Source organism: Fukomys damarensis, unplaced genomic scaffold (assembly GCF_012274545.1).
Source record: "Fukomys damarensis isolate Sample0158 unplaced genomic scaffold, DMR_v1.0_HiC HiC_scaffold_30, whole genome shotgun sequence".
Lineage (NCBI taxonomy): Eukaryota > Metazoa > Chordata > Mammalia > Rodentia > Bathyergidae > Fukomys > Fukomys damarensis.
Genome location: NW_022900942.1, coordinates 53,178,287 through 53,199,501, shown reverse-complemented (window position 1 = coordinate 53,199,501; position 21,215 = coordinate 53,178,287). Strand labels below are relative to the sequence as shown.

At 36.5% G+C, this 21,215-nt stretch overlaps 1 pseudogene; it reads right to left on the bottom strand.

The window, feature by feature from the left end:
- Positions 1-2,895: 2,895 nt before the first annotated feature.
- LOC104876075 lies at positions 2,896-3,483 on the bottom strand (annotated as a pseudogene).
- Positions 3,484-21,215: the final 17,732 nt, after the last annotated feature.

Genomic DNA, 21,215 nt, shown 5'->3' with positions numbered 1-21,215 from the left:
GGCACAGAGGCTAAAACCGACGTCTTTGTGGGAATTTGCACTGCTAAACTTCAATTCACACCTTTAGATGATCTGATCATGTCTATTTAACATAAAGTGAATGCAAACAAAGCCTGATTAGCTTTATATTTCTTAGGCTTTTTCTGTGTTATATATGTGTTGTAATGTATGTGTAATCACACTGAATTTTTCTGCAAAAAATATTAATTCCTGTATGTTAGTTTCAGAGGCTATACAGTCCATATATTCCTGTGACACTATCATACTATTATATGTACTGACGTGTGCCACACAATATTTCATCCAGCAATGGACCACACACCTGATGACGAACTCAGAAGATTTTAATAGAGCTGGGAAAGTCCTATCATGTAGGGACCTTGTAGCCATCATAACATCATAGCACAGAGCATTATTCACATCTGTGCTGCTGCTGCTAGTCATATAAAAGTGCAGCATGTGCAACTATGTATCTTACATGATATTTTATAATGATAAATGACTGCATTACTGGCATATGTACTTATTGTACTACACTCTTAACTATTACTTTAGAGTGCACTCCTACTTAAAAGTTAGTGTAAGGTAACATTTTATGTTAGCAGCCTCATCCATCACACATTTATCACATCTACTGAGTGCATTACTTGGTCTCATGCATGATGCAGTCTGAGGTGGTTTTGTTCATTGTGATTCTAGTGGTGCAAACACAAAAGTACACACTCACACACATATACATATACTATATATGATATAGAGTTTATTCCATTTAGTGTGTGTATACTGTGTATACATATCAGCAGACTACATAAAACACTATGTATTATATATTTATATGCATAAGCAAGCTGTCGTCTAGGTTCTATAAGTATACTCTGATGTTCACAAAACAGTAAAGCTGCTTAATAGCACATTTAACAGAACACATAATCTCTATTGTTAAGTGGTTCACAACTACATGGTTGTGTGTGTATTCCACTTCATATGGGTTCATATTAACTTTTTTAAAATTTTGTTTTTCTTTGTTGCTGATGATATCCATTTTTCTAAGGCCTGCACAGCACCTGTGCTGTTGAGACTTGGTAGATCTTTCACAAAGACCATTGTGACCATTTGTCCTCCGATAAACAACTATAGTAATGAGCAAATTTTGTCATCAGGTATTTTCCCTAGGTCTGTTCCAACTTCCCTTAAATTAATCCAGTTGTAACTTATAGCTGTTTAATACCTATAATATGTTTCTAGGTGATATAAACTGAAATTAGGCAACTCGGAATTAACAATAGTTGTATGAGAATAAAAGAGACACTAGTATTTATAAAAAATTAAATGTGTGTGAATTTATGACTGATTTTATCTAGAAAATATCTTTTTAAAGGAAAATGTAATTGCAGTTATAACAGTGTAACATTAATTTCATATGATACATTACATTTACAAATAATAGTGAAGTTTCCATGGCACACTGTCTGGAAGAGCGAAGTGAAATGGATCTTTGACTTCCTCCTAATTCTTTCTGACTAAATTCTGAGAGTCAAGAGACAGTATTTTTATTTGTTTGAATTGTTCACATAATTGCTGAAGGTCTCAATTTTACCTGGTGGGACTTGCACAGAGTCATAAAGACCCTTTATTATAGTTTTCCCTTAGTTTCTTATCCACTGCAACCCTTGTTTTCTTGATGCCGCCGTCTTACAGTAACACCTGTGTAGGAACAGGCAACAACCACAACGATTTCTGAAGGAGCAGCTGACAGCTACCTGCAGTTCAACCTGTTGATGGCTGCTTTCCAGCTCCTACACAGACAGCTTAGACACATGACTTTAATACTCTCTTACTCTCTTCCCAGGGAAACTCCACTTGCTACTTCTACAAAGAATACCCCTCCAAATTACACATCTGCATCCTTAGCGCAGGTGCACATTAGATAGAGAAATTGTAGAAATCTTATTTCAAGCTCATGTGCTAAATACTCAGCTGAAAATTAGTTCATCTGTATTCCTTTCCTGTTTACAGCTAACTTGCTCTATATTCCAACAAAGTAAGTTTCTTCTTCCTCTTCCTAGTCCTCCACTTTTTCATCTTCCCCTTTTTCCTCATTGTCTTCTTCCCAGTCTTTTTCTCCATCTTCTCCTTTCTCTTCCTCTCTTCTCCTCATCTTTCTCTTCCTCCTCCTTCCCCCATCTTCTTCATTCGCCCTCTTCTTTTACTTCTTTGCCCCTTCTTCCTCTCCTCTCCCTCCTCCTCCTTAGCCTCTCTTTTAAATCCGACTGTCAAAGAATGCAACTTTTTCATTAGTTCTTCGATGCTCAATTCATCCCCATGCACCCCTGCTTAATTGCAATCAATTTAGACTTTTATTCTTGCTGAATATGGATATGTCACTTTTCATAATGACAATTTCTTTGTTCTATTCTGTTTCCGATTGACCCACTCAGAGAGCAAGTATTTTAATTAAAATGATATTTTCACGGAAGCTTGGGACTTCTCTGTGATGGTGCATTATATCGGTTTGATTCACTTTTCCCCCTTCTGCTTTTACTTTATTTTATCCCCCAAATAATCAAATAAATAGTAGAGTCATTACATAAAATTCACTATCAAATATAATACATTTTTCAAAATTTTTCTTTCATGAAAATTATTTTTCTGGGGAAAACAAAGGCTACCGATTGCTACAAAAAGACATATTCTATTTCATTAATGAAACAACCTTTCAGATCACCTAGGACTTCTTTTTTTTGACAGATTTCATTCATTTTTATTTTTCTTCTGTAGAAATACTTACGTTGTAGCTACTACAGGAGCTTGCATCCTCTGAACAAACACTCTGGTGTGAGTTTTCCGAGATGATTAATGAATTCCTGGTCAGAAGATGATGAAGACAGTCACTTCTCAGAGGTCTGGGGTCAGGTAGAAGCAGGTCTTGGAGATGGCATGAAAGGTGGCTTTAGCGAAGTTGCCCAGAGTATCAGTGCAGCCCCTGGAAGAGGTGTAGTAGTCTTCAATACCAACCGTCAGCAGCAGCTTCTTGGGCAGAGGGGCTGAGATGATGCAAGTGCCTCTGGGGCAGGGATCAGATGCGCCAACACAGAGCCACAACAGCCTGTCACCTTGCAAGGGACAGTGTGAGGCCTACCAATCTTGTTCCCCCAGTAGCCTCTCTGCACAAAGACCGTGGGGAGCTTGGCCAGAATGATGGCCCCGTGAATGGCAGTGGCTACTTTCTTGGAACACTTTACACCCAGACCAATGTGACCATTGTGCTCCCCAGTGGTGACAAATGCCTTAAATCTGGTCAGCATGAGTTTGCTTCTGCACTGGCATGATCTTCAGAACTCCATCCTTGAGGCATGTGCCCAGGAAAAAGTAAATAATCTCAGACTCCCTGATGAGTAAGGAGAAGAGATAAATTTCCTCCAGGGACTTGATCTTCATGTCCTTGACCAGCAGATCCCACTTGGTGACAGGAATCCACTCCATGTCCTCTGTCTTATTGCTGTGAGCCCTATGGCCTCAGCCCTTGTCCAGGGCCTCTAAGGCCTCGGCCTCCTGCACCTGCATCCCCCATGCTCTGGAATCATCTGGAATCATTTGGTCTTTGCCCGAGGAAGAAGTCGTTTGAGACTCTGAAACTTTGAATCCCAGTGAATTTGTAATGGATTGCTTGGTTTAGACATACTGAGTGACTCAAACATAAAACATACTGTCAGTCTTTCATATTTTTTTTCCTTCCCAGTATATGGAAAACAACCTATTATAGAAATCTTCACTCTCTCTATGAAGCAAGTGAAAATTTTTGGGTGTTTCTTTTTTATTGAACTGAAAATAATTGTATTCACACTCCCATTATAATATATACTTATTTGCCCTTCAATTAAAAGTGGCTCTTTCATGCACAACTTATTAATAGATCATAAACTTTTATCAGAGATTTATCTACAGGCCTAGAATTGGGCTCTGTAGTTAATAAACCATTCGATTTAATCAAAGAAACTATTCATATTGGAAAAAGAAATAAACTCGTAAATAATATATTTGTCTCATATAAAAGATTTTAAATGTACATCTGTTATTTCTTTCATTAGTTATTATGCTATATTAACTGACTTTTTGTTGCTGGGAACACATATTCATACCCACACACTGAAGCAGGAAAGGTTCAATTCATCTCACAGTGTCACAGGATTTGATCCATATTTGACTGTTCCCAGGGCAAGAAAGTCATGGTGGAATAGTACAACAGAGCAAAGCAGTGTAGGGAAAGAGAAAGGGCCAGATATAGACCCCAAGGCTATTCCTCCATGACACTCTAATATACACTCAGAAGTGTACTTTACAAGACACTTAGGCAGCTACCAAGCCACGCAAGTTGACTATCATCAACTTGACATTGCCAACTTGACCTCCAAACTCATCTCCTTAAATCATATTTAAAATCCAAATACACAAAAGGACATAATGCTGTGTAACATGATATAACTTGTAACATGATATAACCGTTGTACAACTAAGCATGCGCTAATGTCCTCCACAAAATAGTCACAGCCCCAGCACTGCTGAAAAGTGCAAGTCCAAAGTCTCCCTTGAGACTTAACACAAACTCTCAGCTGTGAATCCTTGTAATTAAAAAAAAAAAAAGTTACAAAATCAGAAGATAGAAAAAGGGAGGAATAATGGGACAAGAAAGAATCTACCAAAACAGGTCCAAAATCTAGCAGGGCAAACATACCTCCAAGTCCATCGTCTTGGGCCATGATGATGAGAAGTGAGTTTGAGATGGTTTTGATGAGCCCACAGCTACATCCTTGCTGGCTGCACCCACATGGCCTCTCTCTTGAGCTGGCTCTGCTCCCTTCTGTAGCTTTCCTCAGCAGATATTTCACCTCGCTGGTATTTCCAACTTCCTGGGGTCTCCACTACAACTTCAGCTTAATTCCCAAAGCTTTATACATCATCCTGTGAGGAGCATATTGTGTGGTCTTTCTTTGAAATCTGAGTGAGGATTCCATGACCTTACTGATCTTACATTCTGTATGCTGACAAAACCAGTATCATATGAATGACACCACGGTCTGCTGCCAGTGCAAACAGAAGCACGCCCCCTTGGGCCGTGTCTGCAGAAGCCTATGCATGCATGGATGGCTGATCAAATGAAATGAGACTCAGTGAACTGTCTCCCAGATGGCCTTCTTGAGTGGAGGCCCTGAGGGCCTTTTTCTCAAATGAAAGTTTATAGACTGGCACCCTGTGCTTGCCATGGGAGGAATCATGCTGATTCATGACATACCCTCAAAACATCTTTCTTTCTGTCACGATATGAAGAAGTATTTGATTTCTTTCTTTCTTTCTTTCTTTCTTTTTTGTGTACCAGGGATCAAACTTGTGCCTCTGCACTTGCGAGGCAGATGACAGAAACACTGAGCCAAACCCCTGGCCCTGAAGTACTTGGTTTCTTTTTAATGATACCAATCTCATGAGTAAAAACACCCTTCTCAGTTTCCACTTTAGATATATTTCTTTTCTGCAACAGCCTTTCAAATCTATTTTGCTTTTTTGCTCCCGATTCTCTGCATAAATCTAATAGCATCAAGTCACTAACTAAATGTTGAGCTGTCTTGAAATTTTCTTCACCAGATCAATACATATCCCTGAAACTCAAGTTTTTGCAAAATCTCTGGGCATGGGAAAATGTAGACAATGTCTATGCATGAATGTAGACATTGAATGCAACAGGAATTTAACATGTATGGCTTCAATTTCAATCTCCAGTAGATTCCCCATTCCCAGCTAAAAACGTGATCCTGGCTTTTACTGTCTCTATTGTTCTAGTCTGAACTTCCACCAGAATCATCTAAAATTTGATAACTGCATTTTAGGATTTCTTTAACCTGTTTCACCAAATATTTCCAAATTCTTTTCACAAACCAGTTCCAAAGTCTTCTGAACCATATGGTCAGGTATAGTCACAGAGATAGACCTACTTTCTTGCTATCAGTGTTTTATACTTGTAACCTTTCATTGTTGGATTCAAGTATCTGGCACCTACAAATTAAAAGAAATACTTAGTTTGGCTCACTGTTTCAGAGGGCTGAGTTTATTTCTGGGTGGTTCCAAGGCAGGAACATTCTAACAGAAGTGTTTGGGAGAGCAAAGATGCTTAGATCATAGTGGCCAGGAATCAGAATAGGGGAACAATCCCAAATATCATTATGATGATTGCCATTTATTCATTATTATGCTTATCCACCGTGTAAGTCATTGTGGATGAGATCAACAAGACAGTTTCTATCCAAAAGAACTCAACTTCTAGTAACAACAGTAAAAAAAAGGGAAATATCCATTTAATTCAGTGTGAAAAGTGTGAGAATAGAACTGTACATGTGAAATCATAATATTCAGGCAACTGCCTTGCCCAGGATGAGTTAAGGAATGCCTCCACCAAAAAAAAAAAAAGTAATATAAATTAAAGTTTTTAATGTTGAACCTGACTTGAAGAGGTGGACAGGAAATAAAGACAATGCCAAGGAAGGTGAGAAAACCGAAGAAAGGGAAAAGAACTAAAAAACAGCACCATGAGAGTTTGGATAACGGTTCTCTCCATATTGCCTGAAATAGTCAGAACATAAGGTCTTGGAGAGGCAGTTTGGCACGTAACATGAAATGCCTAGAATCTTTTGTGAAGAAAACAGAATTGTCCATTCTGGCCAGAGATATCCCAAACATTCTCTATAAGGCACCATATGATTCTAATAAAAACTTACTCAAAAGATGTCATTTTATCATAGATTTTGAGAAAATTGTCAAGACAGAAGAAATAAATATCCTTCCCAAGGGACTTCTCAGAATTTCAATATGCTTATATATATATAGTGGGCACTTACAAGGCAGGCATGATATTAAGCATTTCAAAGAATATTGTCCCTATATATACATTTAATCTTGAATATATAACTTGCAGCACTTAGTAGTCTGCGAGAAGGAGGTACACACTGATACAGACGGTGGGAAGGCATGGAGGAGGGGCTTGGGATGGCAGATAGGTCGGTATGACTTTTGGAATGTAGAAAAGAGGTGAAAGATAAAGAAAAATGTGGGAGCATTTTTGTGGAAGAAGAGCTAGACTATTTGAGAAAGTTTTAGATCTGAATATCAGTAGAAGTGTGTAATTAATTGAATTAAAGGAAACAAAGTTCAAGAGTGATGCTCAGCTTTCGAACTTATGTGAGTGGTTGAACATGGATTGTCAACAGTGAGACTGTGGGGGTAGAAATTTATTTAGAGAAGAAGGGAAAGGTCATTTTGGTTTTGGAAATGTCAATTTGGGGCTTTTAGTGGAAATCCAGGTGGATATACCCAGTTTGAAGTGAGATTTAGGACTCAGGAGTTTGGCAGAGCAATCTAAACTAAAAATAGTGTTTGTGAATACTCATAGGTATGGAAATAACCAGTTACTGAGATGATATTTTTATGGTGCCTGGTTTCAGAGTATTTATCCTCCTTTAGTAATAACAATTATGAACACTAAAAGTTGACCTAAAAAGTGTTTTTTTAGTCATTTTTTTAAAAAGCATGATTAACATTTTGGAGATAAGATAGTACCTTTTGTTCTGACTTCTTTTTCTGATCAATATAAACACTATTAAAAGTAAAAAAAAAATCATCAAAAATAGGTTTGCTTGTATGATACACTATGCCTTTATTGTGCATAGCTAAAAAGTTTGAGTTTTAGTCCTGACTGCTTAGATTATATCCTGAGAGAGACACTTTAGTTGCTCTTGTAGCGGTAACTGAAGACACAGGGCATAGAAACAAGCCATGGTCAGAAGCAAGAGAGCCCTGTAACATTATCAGCCCCATCCACCCTGAACTACATACCTAGTCTCAACTGTGATCCATTTGTGGCAGATTAGTGAAGCATAAATTATTGGAGGCTATTTTTTTTTCCTTCACACAATGCACTCTTACATTTTTTTACGTAAGGGTAAGCATGGTGTTTTAGATTGGATATATTTGGACACCTGTAATCTTCTTTCATCTTACTTCTACTAGAAAACGTCATTGCCATTTAGAACAAGCATGCACACAGTGAAGCAATACTCTTTTCATATTATTAAAATTCATTTTTAATTTGGCCCAAATCAGTATGAGAGTAACTTGTAAAACTTTTATAATTTATTAGGGGCATTAACAAGCAAAGCAAATCTGTTTTAATATCCAAAGGTAGTGTTAATACAATGGTTTACACCTAAAATATCCCCCAAAAGGGCTTTTTGAAGGATTGCATGATGAAGGACCTATTGTCAGTAAATGGTTAACCCACTGAAAAGTTAACGTGGTGTTAGAATGTGGGGCCTGGTTACAGGAGTGGGTCACTGGGGGCATAACCTAGAAGGGTGTACTATTTTCTACCGCTCCTCTTTTGTCTTTATTTACTAGCTATTATGGGTTGATCACATTTCCTTCACCATGCCTTTTGGCCTTGCAGGCCTCCAGCTATGCCCTGAACCCGCAGAAACTGTGTGAAGTGTCTCTTCTCTTTAAAGATGCAGAGAGAAGTTATTTTGTTCCAGAAATGGGAAACTTACTAATACACATAGCATCTACAAAGTTGGAGCTTCTGATGCTAACAGAAGAATGAGAAAAGGAAAAAATGGAGACAAAGTTTTTGTAAATAGGAGAGGGTGGAAGGGGGTAAAGGGAGGTCAGGGGAATGGGGAAGAAATGAGAACCAAGATCTGACATGTAAAGGTACAAGATCCCAATAGTGAATGTAACTGTGCTGTACACTTAAAAGGTACCAAAAACTCAATGAAAAAAAAAAGTATTTTGTTACAAAAGTACTCATTTGAGGTAATATCTATAAAAATTAAAAATGGAATTAAATAAAAACTGAGATTAATGAAATTTTTTCTTTCTTGGGTCAGTTTTAAAAGACTAAATGATATGCATATTTTCTTGTTGGTATTATAGAAGAAACATGTTTAGGGATGGAAACACAGCTGATTTCAATACATATACCGGTGTTATACTTTTAGCATTGGAGAATTAGTCTTAAAGAAAAATGACTACATGAAAATTGTATGAAGCCAAGGGGAAGACAATCCTCTGAGATCCACTGTATTAGTTCTAAAGACAATAAAAAGTCAGGCAGTGCTTTTTACTATGTCCTCCAAATCCAAACATGGAAATAGCACAGGACACAGAGGTGGACTGATGTTTCACACAGCCAAACATACAGCTGCACAAGTCCTTGCAAATACTAAATGTGATTAGATCACTCTGTGTTCATATGAGTTCTGAGATGAACAGTGACTGAGCAGCAATGTAGAAACTAGTATTCGGGGAGCTTCAGATTATGTCATTTTCAATTTCTCTATTACTCTCAGAAGATCACTAGTGACCCCATTATACTTTGTGGCAGGAAAACAACAGTAGCATTTGAGCATCAATCGGAGCAAATTGGTAATTTGTGGGCAAAGACTGGCTGGGATAAGGACTAGCAAGTAACAGGCACTGAAATACACACAGTCATGAGTGTTTCTTCCATGTACATAATAAAAATGTGCAGTGATTGGTACAACACAGTCATTCAGAAGTCAATAGAGACTGTTTTTTACTGATGATCCATAAGGCAGTGTGTTAATATTCCACTCCTGCCGCGTTCCAAGTAATGTAGTTGATCAAGGACCTGCCTTCCATGCCAGGCAATGTGTCTTTGCTTGTTGGGCAGTAATGAGGTTTCTGAATGATTGGGGCAGATGGGGTGGGGGTGTCAAAACAATATCCATTGACCAACTAGTAAAGTGGTGGTGTAATTGTCATGGTTCACACTAGGTGAATGAGAGCCTCACCTCTCTATCAAACCCAATTCAGTATGCTCATAAGGTACTCCCAGGCAGGGCGGCTGTATCAAAGATCAGCAGCTGTGAAAAGTTTCTGGGAAGTCTCCTGGAGGGCAATGTAGCTTTGCTAGGGATGTGGGAAGCTGGAGGCGATTGTAGTTTAGGATCCCAGAGTCTCTCCACTCTGTGGACATACCTTGCACATCCTTCTCTGCTTCCCTACTGTAAATCCCTCCCCTGGAGGGAATAGAAGAACATAAAGCACTAATATTTTATATTACATGTAAATATTTCTCCTTCCATCATTCTTTCCTCTCACACTCTACTCTTCATCAAGGTTTTCCTTCTCTCCTTTTTCTTTTTCTTGTTTTCTTTCTTTCTGTGTGTGTGTGTGTGTGTGTGTGTGTGTGTGTGTGTGTGTGTGCCAGGGATCGAACTCTGGATCTTATGCTTTCAGGGCAGATAACAGCAACACTGAGCTAAATCCCGAGCCCCTCACCTGTCCCTTCTGATCACACCCTGCCCCTTGTCAAAGTCAAGGCTCCAGACTGTTAGCTGGACTCATTTTCAGACACAGCAACCTTCTTGGTATTCTGTGACTGATTCTTCATCTCACTATTGGTGGGATTGGAAACAGAGGTAAAGTGAGAGAGACTCGTTTCCCTTGTTCCTGTTTACGTATGCTACTTTCAGAATCAGTCATTCTTTTCTGCATCTTTCTGTGGCCTGCTTTTATGTCCATCAAACTCTGCATCTTTTAGGGAGGACAAAGAAGTAGAGAGGCTTTGTAGCTTTTGCTTTGTCATTGCATAAATTAGGTACATGTTTGCTAGATACTTGCTAGATACAGATTGCTCTGTGGTTTTTCTATAAAGGGGTGATGGGTACACAGTTTAGGAGGTATTCCTACAGAGAACTTTCTTTGGATACCAAAAATCTGACTGCAAATCAAGTACCTCATTCTTGGAACAAGGGATGAATAGCTGGGGATTTTATCTATTCTTATGGCTAGTGTCAGTAAGTGAATGTATTTGTTAGCAATTTATTTCCAAACACAGACTGACTTCACTGGGCCTGAATGGCCAGCTATGGAAAAGAAGAAGTAAATGACTTCTTCTTGAGCTTTTTAGGAATTCATGACTTTATAAATGTCTGTACATACTGAAATAAATATTAGGATACTAATTAGGGCATTAAAGTGATGAGCATTGCAACAAACAACACAGAGTTGAGTCTTCTTGCAAAACAAAACCAACACACATTTATGTGATCTTCCCCTCTAAACTGAAGGAAACAGGACAACAGCAGAGCATTGTCAAGCACCAAATTTAGACAAATGATGTTAAAAATCACAGTAAGTTATGTACCGCTATGAACGTAAGAGTTGGTTTGGTATTCCTTAATTAATGAGGGTGATATGCATGAAAATAAAAGCAGCTCAGAAAGAATTAGGAAATGAAAAACAGCAGTTAATTAATAATGTATACCTCTGAATAAAGCAAAGACAGATATGAAAAAAATAGAAGTGAGATTCAACGAGAATGGTTTTTATGCCCCTAGTTTGCCTTAATCAAGTGCAAATGTGAAGCCCAAAGTGGGGAAACAAAGACATTTAAATATGTGAGGCTACAACAAAATTGTGTTTATCATCTGTAACATCACACTTTGAAAATATAAATTACCTTATTTTAAAAACTCAATAAAAATGCAACCTTATATTCAAGAAACATTCCAATAAGGGAAAGAGTAGAATGGATGCAGATAAAAGTAAATGGAAAATGGTAACAGATAGTATATTAAACATGGCTGAGAAAAGCACTCACTATTTTTCCCCCATGAATGCATTTATATTTATCTTGGAGAATAGGGAAAAATGATGCATCCAAAAGTGTTAATAATTGTTGTCACTTGAATTTTACTTTACTTTATTTCTCAAAATATATTATTAGTCTTTGTGTTTCCAATCAATTATGAACATATTTAATTCAGGAGAGAAATTTGATATATAAATATCAAATTTTGATTATATAAATAAATTACTGGAAAAATTGCTTAAGCAGTAAAGGTATTGAAGGCATTATTTACTCATAAAAATTTGAGTGTTATATCAACACCAAGATATTTACTGTTATTTACTAAATGGTCAACTAAATGGTCTACTAACTTTTAGCTATTGACATAAAGATCTTTTAAATACCCACCCATAGATGTTTTAATTCTATGACTCAGTAAACTCATTGTATATGAAAAGGAAGTAATTTTTTCATCAAAGCAAATTAAATTTTCTTTCATTAAGGTCCACAATAGCTAATAAATATAAAAATGTATGCACCCTGTAACGTGAGTATTCTAATCACAGCTGTTTACTTTAGAGAAACTCATGTGTATGCACAAATAAACACAACTTTATTTTGCTATCATTTTTCAAGATGAAAAATCAGAAGCAACTTAGATTGCACAAATTGTGGCACATGCTTATCTAAGATTAACATACAATTACAATGAATGGTCTAGAAATAAACTAGGTTGATGTTTGCTACCATGATTAAATCTTGAAAACAGTACTGAAGGGAAATAATAGTGTGTCTGTAGCCTATGCCTCTAATCTCAGGAGGTGCAAGGTGAAGACAGAAGCATCACATGTCAATGCCCAGTCAAGGTAATTTAGGGCAACTTTGTCTCAAAATAAATAAATAAATAAATAAATAAATAACAAGAATTTAGTATATCACTTACTACAATACAAGCTTCACTCTCCACACAATATGTTTTAGGGGCATGTACACACACACACACACACACACACACAAAATCCAATAGAGGAAAGATACTGAATTTATAATGAAGGTTGAGTATTCTGCACCTGATATGCTTCTGGTTCGTTCAGATTTTGTAATATTTGCATATATATAATGAGATATCTTGGGAATGAGACTCAAGTCTAAAATTGAAATTCATTTATGTTTCTCATACACTTTATATACATATAGCCTTAAGGTGATTTTATACAATGCATTTAACAGTTTTGTGCATGAAATAAATTCTGTGGATTGCAACTCAAGGGACTGAGGGAATCATTTTGCCCATGGGGGTGCTAAATCACTCTGTGTTGTGCACCTGCATTTAAACTGTGTCCCATTGCATGAGGTCAGGTGTACCATTTTTCTCATGGGGCGTTATGTCAGTGCTCAAAATGTTTGGGATTTCAAAGAATTTTGGACTTTGGATTTTCAGATTGCTATTATTTAATCTATAATATCTAGTTTCTTCTGAAGAAGAAAGGGGGAAAAGAAGACAGTAAACTCATCACTTTTATGTATATATCATTAGTTACAAAATTATGAAGGAATAAAGATGAAGCATCAACATCACTCCATTATAAATTGTAGAAACACAATTATTGGATTATTCCTTGAAATTATCACATCTACATATTTAAAAAATTCCTCCCTCCAGCATTACTTGTGTATGGAGGGCCTTGTGCCTCTCCTACATCCTGATTGATATCGTAGAGTATTACCGATGGTACAATAATGATTTCAGTATTGTTTAAGCAACAAAAGCACGTACAAACATTGCAATGTGAGTTGTATTGCTGTTTTCCCATAGCTGGGACAAAATACTCAACGTATTTTGAAATTTAAATTTTGAAATTTAAAGGATTGAAAGTTTAATTTGACTTGTGATTCCAGAAGGTTCAGGCCACAACTGGCTAGTTCCAAGGCAGCATCATCTTGGCAGAAGAGATGATAAAGCAAAGCTGCTCACTTTGCAGTGGTAGGAAGCTGCTCAGATGCGAAAAGCAAGGGGTAGGAGAATCTTTCACAGTTGCACCCCATGACTCACTCCAGTTGAGGCCCATCTCCAAAGCACATTTGCCTCTGAGCACCAGTAAGGACCCTGGAACCCTCTTGATAGAATCACCTCACCAGGTGTCTCTCAATCCATTCAAACTGATCATTCAGATTTATTGGCATAGTAGTAACAATAGAAATATCTGAAACACAACTAAAATAGATAATTGTCTTAAATTTCATGGAAGTAAGTTAGTAAGCTTGATATGTTGGAAGAGGTTAAAGAAATAAAAACACTGGCAGATGAGCTGATGCCCAGGCCTTTCTCATTATTATTTCTTAGGATTCAAGTACTTTGCATTCGGTTGTGGCATCTAGAATTGGATTTTCATGCATTAGAGAATTATAATGAAATGCCTGTTTAGAGATATAACAAAGCATTCTTATTTGTTGTGCATGACATAATGCATGTGTGATTTTTCAACAAGGATGAATGAAAAAGGATAATTTCCAAGGCTAGACCTTGCTTATAACTTGACGTTCTTTTTACCTGAATGATTCTCAAAGCACTTAAGGAATTTCTATGTACCAATATTTCAAGGTGTTTTTTTAATTAGAAATGTCCCAAAATTATACTATTAAAGATGGGAATGTGTGCCACACATGCAAATCTTGAACCCAGCTTTCTCCTGAAATTCTAAGGCAAAATAGTACAAAATAATAATAAAAAAAATAATACATGTGTGTACATGTGTAGGCCTGGGAAAGTCATAAATGATATTATCTTGAATGAGGAGTTAAAATACTTAATCATAGTTTAGTCCAGGATAATGTGCACTGCTAGGAAGTATGTCCAAGTGATCTTAAGAGTTTTTAATCCATAAACCTAAGGCAAGAGGGCAAAATTATTCATGGAGCTGAATTTAAAAACCATAAATGATTCGATTAGATGGATTAGGATTTTGCCAGGTGTAGTAGTTAGTGCGGTAACAATTATGTACCTTGTCTGTGCTGCTTGGCAAATCTGTACTTGCCTTATATGCTGAAGACATAAATCACCCAGTCGAAGGATGATGATACAAAACATGTATTTGAATCTGTCAGCATCAGTTTAAATTTATGAGAAGTAGAGCTGTCAGGGATAGTTACTTCTGCCTGGACCCCTGTTCTTTCTTGGTAGCATTTATTGTATTTAACAATTCAACAAAAACTCCTGTTGTTACCAAGTAATGTGGAATATACCAAGAAGATCAAACAGTTTAATTTTCCCTTGGCTTTTCTCAGTTTGTTCTATAATTCAACTTCTGGAGAAAATCATGATATCACAATAGGTGGAGGAATAAGTAGACATAAAATATATCAGTTGTCCTTTGTAATTCACACATGAAATTTTGGAATTTTCACATCTCACTGAAGGGCATCTAAAAATAAAATTACCATCTAATTTTCTTCCAGAAATTAGTATATTCAGTAAACAAATGTTACATTTCCCCAAGAAACATGATGGCAAAGTACCAAACAAGCAGGTAAGAATGTCTGGGATGGGCCACTTCTTATATTATCCTTTCTCATGCTTAATCACCTGTTTTGTTTTTACAGAGTAATTATATTTTAGTAAATAATATAATCTCTCACTACACACTTTACTGTTTTTGTTAGACTTTTAAAAATAATGAATTATGACTTGTTTACATTGTAGTTGTGATAATTCTCACTCAGTATTAAGTTTATTCAAGAAGGGCTCATTGGGATGGGGGAAAGAAGCCTCAGGACAGCCAAGTGTGAGTGTAAAAACAGGTGATCATTCCTTCTGTTTCTGTGAGGGCCACTTCTAGCTGATTCTCCAGCCATAGCCATCATGCAGTCTTTTCAGATCTTGCCTTAGCTCTGTGTGTAGACGACAGGATGGTAGAATGGTTCCGTTTCTCCCTCACCTTTGCAGGCACTTAGTAATGCAAGTTTGAAAACACTAAAGTAGGCATAATGGGGAAAATAAATACTCTAGTTCAATTTCCTTTGGAATTCTGAAATGTAGTTAAAAGTGTAAACCATATGAAATTTAGGAATAGTCAAAAATCACAGATTATGTGTAAAATGTGCAGTTTAAACTCTGAATTTTTATTAAGGGGAAGGGACAAACATAAATTTCAGAAATCCAAAAAAGGAAAACAAATTTTAAAAGCACTAAATAATTTTTTTCCAATTGGTTAATTCCAAATCTGACTTTTGCTCTTTCGTTATTCACATATGTAACACCTGTACAATATTTCCAAATATAGCAGCGATTGTGATTCTGTACGACTATTATTTAAACTATTTTTTGAGATGGAACAATGTAGCATCATATTTTTCATTATGTAACAGGGACTAAAATAATAAATTCTCACAGTCATATTAAAGACTGAAATTTGAGTACTTTAAAAGAGAGAAACTAAAACATTCATCAAAAGAGTTCTCTGTATTTAACTTTCTTCACTTTTTATTATCTCTCATTTAGTTTTCAACCCCCTCCACCTACCTCTTACTCCCAGTTTTTATTAGGATCACTAATGACTTACTTCCATATCTCAGTTTATAAGGGATTTTTACATTACTCATTTTAAGTGAGCTCTTAGTAACAATCTACATATCTTAATTCTGCCTCCTTGAAATATTCTCCTGTCCCTATATGTATTACTTTCATTAATTTTCTCTGATATTTATTTTGTATTAAATTTATAGCTACATTTTAGGTATACAATACAGTTACATTCATCATTGGGACCTTGTACCTTTACATGACTTACCTGGTTCTAATTTTTTCCCCATTCCCAGGCCTCCATTCACCCCTTCACCCTTCACTGTTTACAAAGACGTTGTTTCCATGTTTTTCTTTTTCTCATATTTTTTTTCTTTCCCTTTTTACCCTTCCCCTACTCCTTCTACTTCCCCTACTCTTTTAGGCCTTTTCTTTCTATTACACAATATCAATTATATATTTTGATTCTTATTTACAATTTTAGTTTTTTACACCAGAGGAACTTTGGTATTTACACCTGTGTCTCATTAATTTCACTTAACAGTATGACATTTATAATAATTCTTTAGCTTTCCTTTTGGAAATATTTCTCAATGTATGGTTTATAGTGTTGGAACTACTCAACTATTCCTAGGTCCTCTTCTTTTGTGATTTAGTATGGCTTGTATCTAGATGTTTTTTCCCCCAAAGCCTTATGTGATTATCAATGAGGTTTTTCAGAAGTGGCTGTATCTAAGGTGTGTGATGCTGGGATTTAGGGTGTCCCACTCTGAGTGTGAGTGGCACTGCTCCATAAGTTTACAGCCAGTATAAAAGGGAAGGAAAGGAAGCAATCTGCTGACACCACCATTGCTTGCTGTCTTCTGCCTACCCTGCCATGCCATGAGCTGTTTCTCCTCTGTGATGTACTCATCACATCATGGGAACCAAATTGCCCTCTCAAACAGCAATTTCCCTGTAACCTTAAAAACATTGCAGGTCTAGACCTGATGTAAAAATCAACCAAACAAATTTGCCTGAGACTGCTTGATACCTTTTTGGGTACCTTTCACATTCTGCCCTCATTCTTCTCTTATGGAATCAGGGAGCTCTTGTTAGTATCTTAAAGATACAGCTTCAAATGCAGCTCTTTCTTGCACCCTGCCTTTCTTCCTGTGATCACACTGAATAAGAAACCCCTCTCTTGCTTCACCATATTTTCGTGTGCCTGATTGCACTCCTATGGAGGGAAGTATCTGAATCTGGTCAGTTGAAACCCCATTGTGAGGCTTCTAGGCTAGCACTCTGGTAAAACCAGGATCTTGTTTCACTGGGGAACAGTACCACCCTTGGAAAGGAATAAGATATTTCTTATAGATCCAGTATGAGATGTAGGGGCAGCTTGCTGTTTTCAAAGTGCTTCTCCTCTCTCGTTTCTTTTTTGACTGTGTGATCTTGTTTCCAGGATGTTAGGACAAAAGTCTCATTTCCAGAAATTCCAACAAACAGACTTGGCTACTCATCCAAAAGTGTCAAAACACAAAACGTAGTGAAAGGCAGGAAAGGTAGCTTTAATGAACTTGACCAAGTGGAAGGAGGAGACATGATAAAAAATTTCAAGATTTATCTTCCAGGTGCTAACAGAAAACTTGGGATTTTATAGAAAAGGTAAGGATTGGCATTTTTACATAGCTAGGGGTTTTGTATAGCTAAATAAACCACTTTATAAGGACTCAACTTCAAGTATTTCATCGTAGTAATAGAAAATGGACTGACATAACTCAAAACCTGTGAAGGCTTTCCAATATTAGAAGTAATCCTTAACATACCCAACTCTCATGTCTTGTATACTATATATTGCCTTCATTTATTGACTTTCATTTTAATAGCTTTCCAAATATCTCCCTCATTTAGCTCTTATTAGCGTTACTTTAATGAAAAATGTTATTCTCTCTGAAGAAGATAGCTTTCCAATCACCTTTCTAAGTCACTTGCGCATATTTATTTTTTCCGACTTTTTAAACTAATTATCCACCAGAGCTTTTATTGCATTAATAACTTTCCATAGCTAACAGGGTAACTTTTAGTCTCCTTCACCTATTGCTTAATCCCTAACCCCTGTGCCGTTTGCCTCATTTTACATGAAGCTTTATCTCATATGCTGTATTGGCCACACCTCTGCCCCCCACCAGGTATTTAGACAGATAACATACTTTGTATTTTCTCCCCCTGATTAATCAATTATAAGTACATTTCATAGACTAAACTTATTGAAACTTCAGAAAGAAAACAGCAAGCTTAAAACTTCCCTACACAATTATTACAGGTGCACGGGTGTTCTGTGTCTCTGTGTGTGTAAGTGTGTGTGTGTGTGTGTGTGTGTGAAGATGTAATTTTTTTTCTGCCATAGTGACACAGAACAAGGGCTCATTGCCTAACAACACAGTCCCATGGCACAAACTTTGCAAGTTATTGCAAGGTGACCTGTTAAGTAATTAGAGAAAACAGCACAAATATTCCTCCTCAGTTGACTGATATCAGGGAATTTATCTACAGAAAGGTAGTAGGGAGAAGCAGTTTGGGGATTGACTGTCAAGAAGAGGAGCTTTTAGGATTTGTCTGCAGAGGTATGGACAACAATCATGACTCTTTACAGGTCACCTGTTTCTTTTTGGGAAGAGTTATGCTTTGTATGGGAGAATTTTTTTCCTCATTGAGTTTACTGGTACATTTTAGCTATACAGTACAATTACATTCATCATTGGGATCTTGTACCTTTACATGATAGGTCTTGATTCTCATTTTTTCCTCATAACCCTGCCCTCCCTTTACCCCCTCCTCCCTTCCCTATTTACAAATACTTTATTTCCATTTGTTCATTTTCTTATATTTTTTCTGTTCCCTTATTTCCTTTCCCCTACCTTTCCCACTCCCCCTACACCTTTAGCCCTTCTCTTCCTATTTCACATTGTCATTTATAGCATTAGGATCTTATTTACAAATTTAGTTTTTCACACCAGAGAAGCTATTTGGTATTTACACGTGTGACTTATTTATTTCACTTAAGAGTATATCCTCAATATGCATCAATTTCCTATGAATGACTCTAATTTCTCATTCATTATGGCTGAGTAGTATGGGAGATTTTAAGCATCTGACATCAAAAGGTTATTGAGTCAATGAGCTGGATGGTGCCTGTCTATTCTTGAAAACCATCTTTGAGTGAATTTTGGAGGCATTTCCTGAAAAATAATGTAAGTATTTTGCAATTTAAAGGGGAATTTTATTTTATAAAGTCATAGAAAAACCACTTGCTATGTAGCAACTACTTGCTATCTAGCATAGAACTGGCATCTGTTAGGCATTCAAGTATTTGCTGGTTGAATAAATGAGTATAATAAAATATAACAGTGAAAATACTTTCTGAAGAGTATGAAATGCTGTGAAGATGGGATGTCAAGGCCAGCAGGAGAAGACTAGCTGATAAAAAAGAAAAAGGCTCAGGCCTCAGTGAATAGACTCTGGGTTAATACTGTCAGCTACTAAGTGAGGCAGGCGACGTTAGGGACAAACTCCTACACTTACAGAGTGTCAGTTGGCACTGGCCCTTTAAAAAACAACACAGCTTCACACTTATTCTTTTTTTTATTTCAGCTGTAATTCTTTGGAGAAACTTATGAAGAACCAGTCAGGGTTCCCAGAGTTACTCTGACTTACACTTTTAAGCAACCTGGATTAAACGTGGCTTATTAGAATACTTATTAGAATTGAACATGCCTAGAAGTGTTCTGTCCCACATCTTTCTTTCTTGGATGTATATGTGTGATCTATGACCACAAACTCAACATGCTCAGAAATGTGCCAACTCCTACATGTGTTTTCCTATAAGCATAAGTGCAGTACTTAGATTAAATGTTCACATTTTCTTTGTTCAGGGAAAGCACTGCTTTATAGATGATAACACCAGGGCTCTCTTTATCTACAACAGATGATGCATCTTTCTCCACTCTCATCCCTTGGTCTACATTTTTTAAGAGGAGTACACCATTGTGTTCATCAAAATAACAAGTTTATCTTTGTATCAGTGTTGCTTATAGTTGAGGTATTGATATAGGCTCAAAAATTGTAAGAGATATATGTACAATAGTATAGAATAAATAGAAAACTTAAGTAACTTGCTTAGTGAATTGCATGCATTTGACATTTTATGGGTAATGGTTAATATGTTTTAAATAGGTTTTGTCATTTTAAGTGATTAAATGTTTTTCAAAGCTTTTATAGATATGTGGCCATTAGATAAACTTTTCTGTGAAGAGACTATAAGGGATACGCACATATTAGTAATATACAAACAAATCTCTCTCACTCTGGAAAATGAGGGTAGCTGGACTATAATCATTGATTTTTTTTTAGATAGAAATTTTAAATTTCTGTCACAAACTGAACTTCTTTATTTTTATGTAAGCTTCAGCAATAGTACCCCTGTTGTCACAATAGAAAATATTAGATATTTCATATTTATAATGTGTGCATAGATATAACATTTCTTCTTAGAACTACTATTCCATTGCCTTATTGGCAGAAACATGGTGTGTGCTCTATTTCTACCTGTAAAGCCACATTTCCTTCCTTCTCTTATTGTTATGTTTAATAAAAATAAAAATTAGAAACAAAGGAAAAATGGAGCAAAAGGATTTGACTACTGTTTACAGGTTTTGAGAAATCATTTTGAATCTATGTGTTCTTCTTGTATTACCATAGTGCATAATGACAGCACTTGGAATTAATGTATATCCATGCGCACTACAAGAAGTACTCACTGTAACTTAGCAACGACTAACTGTGGCTTCTTCAGCTTGTTGATTTCCATTGCAGGACCTGGGAGGCCACAGAAAATTCAATTTACTTTAAATTTCTTATGTTAGCAGTTAAATGTTAAGCTCCTGTTTACAGAAAGCTTTTTTTGTGAATTACCAGTTAGAATTCAGCAAGCTGTCTTCTACACAGCAGGAGATGTTAACTATTTCTCGTTTTGAGGGGTCAAGTTCCCCCTAACACTCTCCTCTGCTCCAAAATGTG